This window comes from Triticum aestivum, chromosome 2A (genome assembly GCF_018294505.1).
Source record: "Triticum aestivum cultivar Chinese Spring chromosome 2A, IWGSC CS RefSeq v2.1, whole genome shotgun sequence".
Classification (NCBI taxonomy): Eukaryota; Viridiplantae; Streptophyta; class Magnoliopsida; order Poales; family Poaceae; genus Triticum; species Triticum aestivum.
The window spans coordinates 527601294-527610973 of NC_057797.1; positions in this window are offsets into that span (position 1 = coordinate 527601294).

The following is a 9680-nucleotide window of genomic DNA, read 5'->3' on the forward strand; positions in this document are numbered from 1 at the left end:
GGTTGTCTCATTGCAGCCGTCCTCAGGAACTGAGTTCTGTGTTTGTGATCCATGATTCAGCTACTACCACGCATTGGGCCCGAAACCAATGGACCCTCTCGGCTTCTTGACCACCCTTGTCCTCTGTCCAGGAGTCGCAAGTAGTTTCTGGTGTTTGTAGTATGCTGGAGGCCGTGCGCAGCGCTGACCGTAGGGGTGGGCTGTGATGCGGTAGGCACGTGGCACGGTGTACCGGGCGCCCGTTTGGTGTCTCGGGAACCCTGTTCACATCGTTTGGGGCTGTGAGCGAAACTCCGGCCGGATCTCCTCATGGATGGAACCCGAATAGGCGATAAACCTGGACTAGAGACTTGAGTGTTTAGGTAGGCCGTGGCCGACACCCACGTTGGGCTTCCGCTTGAAGGTTGCCGAGTACATGTCGTGTAAACGGCGGTAAGTGGTGAGAGCGTGTGTGAAGAAGTACACCCCTGCAGGGTTAACATCATCTATTCGAATAGCCGTGTCCACGGAAAAGGACTTCTGGGTTGCTTATATCAGTTCATAGACAAGTGAAAGTGGATACTCTAAAATACGCAAGATAAGCGTGAGTGCTATGGATGGCGTTCTCGTAGGGAGACGGGAGCGGATCCATAGTGGTGTATTGATATGGTGAATATGTGGACTCGTGTGCGCCACCTCAAAAGAGTTACATTGCAGTCGTAGTTTAGGATAGCCACCGAGTCAAAGCTGGCTTGCTGCAGTTAAACCCCACCATCCCTTTGTTGATAATGATGCATATGTAGTTAGTTCTGATGTAAGTCTTGCTGGGTACATTTGTACTCACGTTTGCCTATTTTATGTTTTGCAGAGAGACTTCGGTCTCACTAGTAGTTCGCGTGGTCTTCGACGTTTAGCTTGTTACCTCAGCTACGATCTTGTGCCTCGGCAGGATCTGATAGATAGTCAGGCTTCTCAGCCTTTTTCATTTATAGTTGTCTGTACTCAGACATGATAGCTTCCGCTTGTGCTTTGACTTGTATGCTCTGAGTGTTGGGTCATGAGACCCATGTTTGTAATATCTCGCTCCTCGGAGCCTATTGAATAAACTACTTAAGTCGTAGAGTCATTTTGTGATGCCATGTTGTATTGCACATATCGAGCATATTGTGTGTATGTTATTGAAATGCTTGGTATGTGTGGGATCTGACCATCTAGTTGTTTATCTTTAGTAGCCTCTCTTACCGGGAAATGTCTCCTAGTGTTTCCACTGAGCCATGGTAGCTTGCTACTGCTCCGGAACACTTAGGCTGGCCGGCATGTGTCCTTCTTCGTTCCTGTGTCTGTCCCTTCGGGGAAATGTCACGCGATGAATACCGGAGTCCTGTTAGCCCGCTACAGCCCGGTTTACCGGGGTCCTGCTAGCCCAGTGCTACAGCCTGGATTCACTCGCTGATGACCGACACGTTCGATGCTGGGTCATGGATGCCTGTCCCTGTAAGTCTGTGCCGCTTTGGGTTTACGACTAGCCATGTCAGCCCGGGCTCCTTATCATATGGATGCTAGCGACACTGTCATATACGTGTGCCAAAAGGCGCAAACGGTCCCGGGCAAAGGTAAGGCGACACCCGTGGGAATACCGTGCGTGAGGCCGCAAAGTGATATGAGGTGTTACATGCTAGATCGATGTGGCATTGAGTCGGGGTCCTGACGGCATTGGTATCAGAGCCAGGTTGACTGCCTGTAGGATTACCAAGCCAAACTGGGCGAAGTTGAGTTTAGAAATTCTTTAGTTATATAAGGGAATTGATTGTGGGATGGAACGTAAGGCTCTTTTTACTCCTTATACCTTATGCCTTCTGATCTGAGTCATCTTATCTTTCCTGCGGGGATTAAGAACTAGGCTATCTCTTCTTTCTATTAGGATCACGTGTTACTAATCCGTAGACTTATAAGATTGTTGGATTTAAGCTTGAGTTTAGTTTCTACTACTTCCGTATGTTAATTGTTGATCTCGAAACCTTGATATCGTGCTTCTGAGTGGTTATGCCACCATTTTGTGAATGTCTCAAATCTTTTCTGAGCACTTACAGCCGTTATGCTGTCCGAGTCATCCCAGGTTTCTATACAATCTGATGCAATTTGCAAATCCTTTCTTCCCGTTTCGATGTTCCTTTGGGCCAGATTAACCACACTAATCAGTAAGTTGAGGTACTCCGTTACCTTGACATATATGTTGGAGATATTATTATGACCCTAGGTGTCTTAGGGGATCATCTAGTAATTTAGCCATGATTTGTGTTCCCAGTGTGATGATTCTGGCCATCATTCTCGAAAGCATCCTGTGATGCTACTTAGTAGTAGGTATTCTACTCCTTGAGCTTTGAACCCGAGATTCACTCTACTTACTTCATGTTGATAGTGTTTGCTAGTTCCTTCAGGATATTAGTAACTTTGCGATAGTCCTCGAGGTCCGTGGTATTTCCTTCTTCCAAATACTATGAACCGCTTATGGCAGATGTTTATTGGGTCAAAAGATCACAATTAGAGTACTCTTGAGGAGTTCTCCATTCATAAATCGTGACTCTGCCAGTTCTACCTTTCTGCATGGGTTATCCGGGAGAAATATGTTGAACTTGGTTCGACATACTAATCTATGCATCCACAACTCAGAAAATTATATGTTCCTTTGAGTTGTTCTCTTTAGTTGCATTCTGACCCTCGTCTATCAATTGATAGTCAAGAGTATGCGTGCATTCATTTATCGATGCCTATTACTCTTGTGGTCCATCAAGCCATTCCATCGCAGAATGACTAGGAGAAACAAACTCCAGTACCTCTTCCATATCCAGGATTGGGTCAGAGAAGTTGTGCTCCGCAGATCAAATTGCTAATCCAGCTTTTGGTTCTGCTCTACCTTGGAGTATTACATATTTTATATCGAGATTGTTATAGGAATTGCACACCATCCTATGCACTCTTGGTACAGTGATACTTCTTGCCATCATTGTTCATTCCTCGGTTCCTGTATTATTGTAACCGGAATGCCGACAAGTGAATCATGATGTGTGAAATCAATACTCCTAGCAACCTTGTTGCTTGGTAGCTAAAGGACAATAATTTCATTCTTAGCGTGTTGTTTATTGAATCATCATTCTAAGATTGATCGTGCTACCTAGTCCTTATTTCGGTGCACCCTTCGATTGATGAGTTAGGATTTTGTCAAGTCCTCACTCATTTGATCATATCATCTTGCCCTGAAAAGCAAGATTGTTCTCGAGCTTAGTAACATACCGGTGGTTCGTGACTTTCCAAATATCTTCTTGGAGGTGTTACCGGGTTGTCACCTGACCGCTATGTTGAGTTCGTGATCAAGTTGGTTTTTTGTGAACCATCCTTCTCCAAGAATCTGTGTTGGATATCCCTGAGCTAGTTGGTTAAGTTAGACAACGACTTGGAGAGTTGGAAGATAAAAGCTTGCCTGACTTAGTTCGTTCCAAAGGGATATTCTTGTGTAGTGTGTGTTGAAGAAAGATGATATCTTCATCGATTGGTCCCTGTGATCAGTTGCTGGATCTATTGTCTTATCAATCCTTTGATTTGAGTGTGGGCTATCGTCAAATCAAATCAGAACCAACGATATTCGTAATGTTGTCTTACTCGTGGTTGATTCCTCGAGCATACACCATTATATCTTTGGTCTGACCAATGCTATCACCGTGTTCACTTAACTATGGAATTCCTTTTAAAAGGAAACCTAGATGAATTGTTGTTGAGCCCATTGACAACATCCTTATCTCCTCCATAATTTTGTTGAACATTAAGCTAGTGTTGGAAATTTTTGAAAGCATTTGTTCATGCTAGCTCATGAAGCATATGTTTGGATGAAGGTAGTGACTTCCTTTAATTCATGTGCATCTGATGCAAGTTGCCGCCATGGATTCGAGAAAGTCAATGTTGTTTTCTTGGAATCATTCCAAATCAGTCATGCACACGTGCGAAGAATTCTGTGGTTTGAAGACTTGCAACCTTCAATCTATATGTGTCCCTAGCACACCAAGCCACTGATTGAATTGTTCAAGGAGAAGAAGTTCCTTCTTAAGAGTATACCTTATGCAAGGACTTCGATATCCTCGATGATGGTTCCCCTCCTGAATTCGGTAGTGTTTTATTATAAGACTACTTTGTGGTCATGCTTGTCTTGGACAACATGTTCACATGTTTGTAGCAGAACCAGCTCATGTTTTGGAGCTTGCTATCGTAGTTCGTCTCCCGAGAATCTCGCAACGTCATCTCGTCGATTTGTGTTGCAAACTTTTATTTTTCTTCCTAGACTCGATGAGTTTGGAATATCCTGACACCAACCAGATCTGAATCTTAGGCAGATATGAGGGGTTGGAACATTTCCCAAGAACTATAATATTGGTCTCTCGATAACCGGTAAGGTGGATGTCGTGGCCAACACACCCATCCGGTAGACCTATTATTATAGTATCTTATTTGATGGAATTGGCCACCTCCCCATAGGGATTTCGTAGGATTTACTCCCTAGTTGCCCCTATGGATCTTTGTGTTCCCGAAGTCCGACCTTTACTTGATGTTCTAGATACCAAACCATTTCAATGAATGGGATACACTAGCACATCAAGGAGAACATTAGAAGCGGAGTGCTAAATGTCTCTCGGTCGATCATCCAGATTTTGTTTCCTTGGCCTCGCTAAGGTGAAATCTGAGAAGGTGTTATCTTCCTTTGCATCTGCATCATCCATCATTAGCCATCATGGTAGTATGTTGTGTTGTCAGCACCCTTGACACGGATGTTGATAAAACCTTGATGATTATGGAAATGCTCAAGTTCTTGAGAGCACGCACAAGCGCTAGGTGTTATCATCGACACTAATTGGGATGCTCTTAGTTTCCTCGGCAATGCTATGATCCTTTCAAACAGCGAATTCACTCCCTATTGTTGGGTTCTTCCCCAGTTACCAGAATCATTTCCAGCATTTGCATTTTGTTCCCAGCTTGCACCACCAATGTGCCATTCTACCATGGGTCTCATCCATTTCCGGTGATAAGCAAATTCATCCATTACGTTGTCTTCAACAAGGTAATCCACATCATCCAAGTCCGAGTATGCCATTCTACCGACCCCGCCAATCGATTGCTTGTGATTGCCTTAGGCTGGTATAAAGAGTTTCAATGATCTTTGAATCAAAGGTAATTCTTTTTGCCACTTAAGGGGATATATCTACGAGTCACCATCCCTAAGATGCCTCGTTGTGGTATCATGGCAATCCAACTCCTCGCTACGTTGACAACCGATCGCCACATTCTTAAGTCTGGAATTGTTGTCTACTTAGCGAACCCTCGTCATTTGTCTTACTCCATTTCTTCGGATATGTGCTTCGTCTCTCAGCTCAAGAGATGTTGCTATATCTCATCCCATGAGTTGATCCTAAGTTGTTCGGTCTTCTCGAAGATCGATTGTTCTAGAGTTTTCCCTTCCTCTTCTTGTCATGATTAGCTGAAGTTCTCAGAGCAAGACGACAAGACAATGATGGTGTTCAAATCAACGTTCATTTGAAGTGCACCCTGGATCATGAAGATTATACTAGTTTGCGTTTCCCCTTCACTTTACCCTACGCCTGAATCTCGAGACGAGATTCTTGTTTAGTGGGGGTGAATTGTCACATCCCTAGCCTCTGGCATTGCTCTAGCCTAGCCTCATGTGTGCATCATGTTTAAATTTTATGAAATTTGAAATGGGGATTGCTCAAACCCTAGCATTAAAGGAATTCACTAGGTTCACCTAAAATACTTTCAAGTAAGTCCAAATGGCTTTCAAAAATGTTCATGATTTTTGACAAAGGTGAAAAACCTCTACCAAAAATGATGCCAATATTTTTGGGCCATTATGGATTTTTGAATAATCCTTATTGTATTTGAATTGGGGCATTTAAATACTATTAATATTTTTAAATGCTCCAACAATTCTGAAAATAGTTAAGGGCCTCTGTGATAATTCATTTAATGGCCACAATTATTTGCAGGATTTATTAAAATGATTTGGGCTATAAACTAAATCAGAAACAAAACTACAGAAATAGAAAAGAGAAACAAAATAGAAAAAAAAGGGGAGAGAGGCCACCTGGGCCACTTACCTGCTTACCTGCCTGGCCCAGTTTCTCCCGCGGCCCAGCCGGCCCAGCCCACCTCCTCCTCCTTTGTCCTCTTCCTCCTCTGCCAGGAGGACGAACAGAGGCGAGGCGTGGCGCTCGCTGACGCTGCCTCGGCCACCTCCTGCTTTCCCCTGGCCACCTCCTGCTTCCTCTCGTCGCCCTGGACCCGTCCGCGACGCCACGCACCCCCCCCCAGGCCTCTCACTCTCTCCCCGAGCTCCTCTCCTCCTCTGGCTCTCTCGCGCGCAGCCACCGAACACACCCGCCGCCGCCGACGAGCTCTCTCGTGGCCACCGGGCCTCCCTCGCTCCCCCGACTAGCCCAGAGGCTCCGCCTCGACCCCCTCTTCCTCTCCACCAAGCCACGAGGCCCCGGACGCCTGCATCGCCGCCCACGTCGCCGTTCCCCTCCTCGGCCACCGGAGGTCGTCGCCGTTCGATTCACCGCCGACAGGTCGCCCCCGAGCCCGCTGAGACGCGCTCTGCAACCACAGTGAGCTCTTGGATCGATTCCCCCTCCTCTCCTGCTCGCGTTCTTGCTCTAGCCCCGTTCCCCACCTCCGCCGAAGCTCGCCGCCGCCACGGCCGACGAGCTCCATGCTCCTGAGCTCGTCCGCTCGCCCGAGCATCACCAGCGTGCTCACCGCGCTCCTGCAAACCCGAAACACCCACGAGTGCTCCCTGCCATGCCCTATAACGCCATCTCCGCGGTTGCCCGAACTCCGGCCGCCGCCTTTGAGCTCGCCGCCGTCGATATAGGTCGCCCCCGGTCTAACTGACCGCACCACTCGACGCGCGGGATCTTCAGCGTCACGTAGCTGCCCTCCGCCGGCCATTTGGTCGCCGGAGGAGGAATTCCGACCCCCTCCGCCGTCCCTGGCCTCGCCGGCGACGAGCCGCGGGTCAACTCCGGCGAGTTGACCCGGGTTTGACCCCCCCTCTCTCTCACTGACCTGCGGGCCCCGCCCGGCTAATTAGGCTAGGATTAGTATTAACTAAATATTAGTTAGTTTAATAGACACTGACAGCAGGGCCCCACCTGCTAATTAATCATAGATTAGTTTCTGTTTAGTTTTAAACTAATCCAGTGGCCCCACCCGTCAGCATTGACTCTGCTGACGTGGCCTTTGACCCGGCCCCACCTGCCATTGACACTAAACAGCTCTGGGTCACTGACCAGTGGACCCCACTGGTCAGGTTTGACCTGGAGGCGCCCTGTTGACCTGCTGACGTCATGATGATGTCAGGCTGACGCAATAAGTATTTTCTGGAATTTAAATAATCTTAAATGATTTAATAATTTCAGAAAATAGCTAAAACTTCAATAAATCATAGAAAATTAACCGTAACTCCAAATTAAATAATTTATATATGAAAAATTATCAGAAAAATTCAAGGAATCCATCTGTACCATTTTCATGCATGTTAGAACAACTTATCACTACTGTTTAGAGCAAATGAAGTGAATGACATTTAAATAATCACATATGGAGTTTGAATTTGAATCTTGTATTCAAACCAACTTCATTTAATCTGTTGCTAGTCGCATTAGCCCAAAACACATTCACATTGCCATGTCATAGCATGCATCATATTGTGCATTGCATTGATTGTATTTCTTCTTTGTTGCCGGTATTTGTCCCCTCTCGATAGACGTGATACCGATGATGTGATCGTTGACACTGATGAAGACTCAATGTTATCTTCAGAAGTGACAGACAAGCAAAACCCCCTTGTTCATTCCGATACAATCCTACTCTCTCGCTCCTGCTCTCTTTTACTGCATTAGGACAACACCGATTCATCTGTTACTTGCTGCGGTAGCTGAACCCCTTTATCCTCTGCATGACCTGTCATTCCACAGTAAATAGATGAAACCCACTAGCATGAGTAGGAGTTGTTTGAGCCCTGTTGTGCCTACTCATTCATGCTTGTTTGTCATGCCTGCTACTGCTTAGAGTTGAGTCGGGTCTGATTCATCGGGGATGAATCAGAGGCGTGTGAACATGTCCTACTGTGTGTGAGCTAAGTGTGTGAACACGATTTGGTAAAGGTAGCGGTGAGAGGCCATGTAGGAGTACATGGTGGGTTGTCTCATTGCAGCCGTCCTCAGGAACTGAGTTCTGTGTTTGTGATCCATGATTCAGCTACTACCACGCATTGGGCCCGAAACCAATGGACCCTCTCGGCTTCTTGACCACCCTTGTCCTCTGTCCAGGAGTCGCAAGTAGTTTCTGGTGTTTGTAGTATGCTGGAGGCCGTGCGCAGCGCTGACCGTAGGGGTGGGCTGTGATGCGGTAGGCACGTGGCACGGTGTACCGGGCGCCCGTTTGGTGTCTCGGGAACCCTGTTCACATCGTTTGGGGCTGTGAGCGAAACTCCGGCCGGATCTCCTCATGGATGGAACCCGAATAGGCGATAAACCTGGACTAGAGACTTGAGTGTTTAGGTAGGCCGTGGCCGACACCCACGTTGGGCTTCCGCTTGAAGGTTGCCGAGTACATGTCGTGTAAACGGCGGTAAGTGGTGAGAGCGTGTGTGAAGAAGTACACCCCTGCAGGGTTAACATCATCTATTCGAATAGCCGTGTCCACGGAAAAGGACTTCTGGGTTGCTTATATCAGTTCATAGACAAGTGAAAGTGGATACTCTAAAATACGCAAGATAAGCGTTAGTGCTATGGATGGCGTTCTCGTAGGGAGACGGGAGCGGATCCATAGTGGTGTATTGATATGGTGAATATGTGGACTCGTGTGCGCCACCTCAAAAGTTATTTGCAGTCGTAGTTCAGGTTAGCCACTGAGTCAAAGCTGGCTTGCTGCAGTCAAACTCCACCATCCCCTTTGTTGATAATGAGGCATATGTAGATAGATCTGATGTAAGTCTTGCTGGGTACATTTGTACTCACGTTTGCCTATTTTATGTTTTTGCAGAGAGACTTCGGTCTCGCTAGTAGTTTCACGTGGACTTCGACGTTTAGCTTGATACCTCAGCTACGATCTTGTGCCCTCGGCAGGATCTGATAGATAGTCAGGCTTCTCAGCCTTTTTCATTTATAGTTGTCTGTACTCAGACATGATAGCTTCCGCTTGTGCTTTGACTTGTATGCTCTGAGTGTTGGGTCATGAGACCCATGTTTGTAATATCTCGCTCCTCGGAGCCTATTGAATAAACTACTTAAGTCGTAGAGTCATTTTGTGATGCCATGTTGTATTGCACATATCGAGCATATTGTGTGTATGTTATTGAAATGCTTGGTATGTGTGGGATCTGACCATCTAGTTGTTTATCTTTAGTAGCCTCTCTTACCGGGAAATGTCTCCTAGTGTTTCCACTGAGCCATGGTAGCTTGCTACTGCTCCGGAACACTTAGGCTGGCCGGCATGTGTCCTTCTTCGTTCCTGTGTCTGTCCCTTCGGGGAAATGTCACGCGATGAATACCGGAGTCCTGTTAGCCCGCTACAGCCCGGTTTACCGGGGTCCTGCTAGCCCAGTGCTACAGCCTGGATTCACTCGCTGATGACCG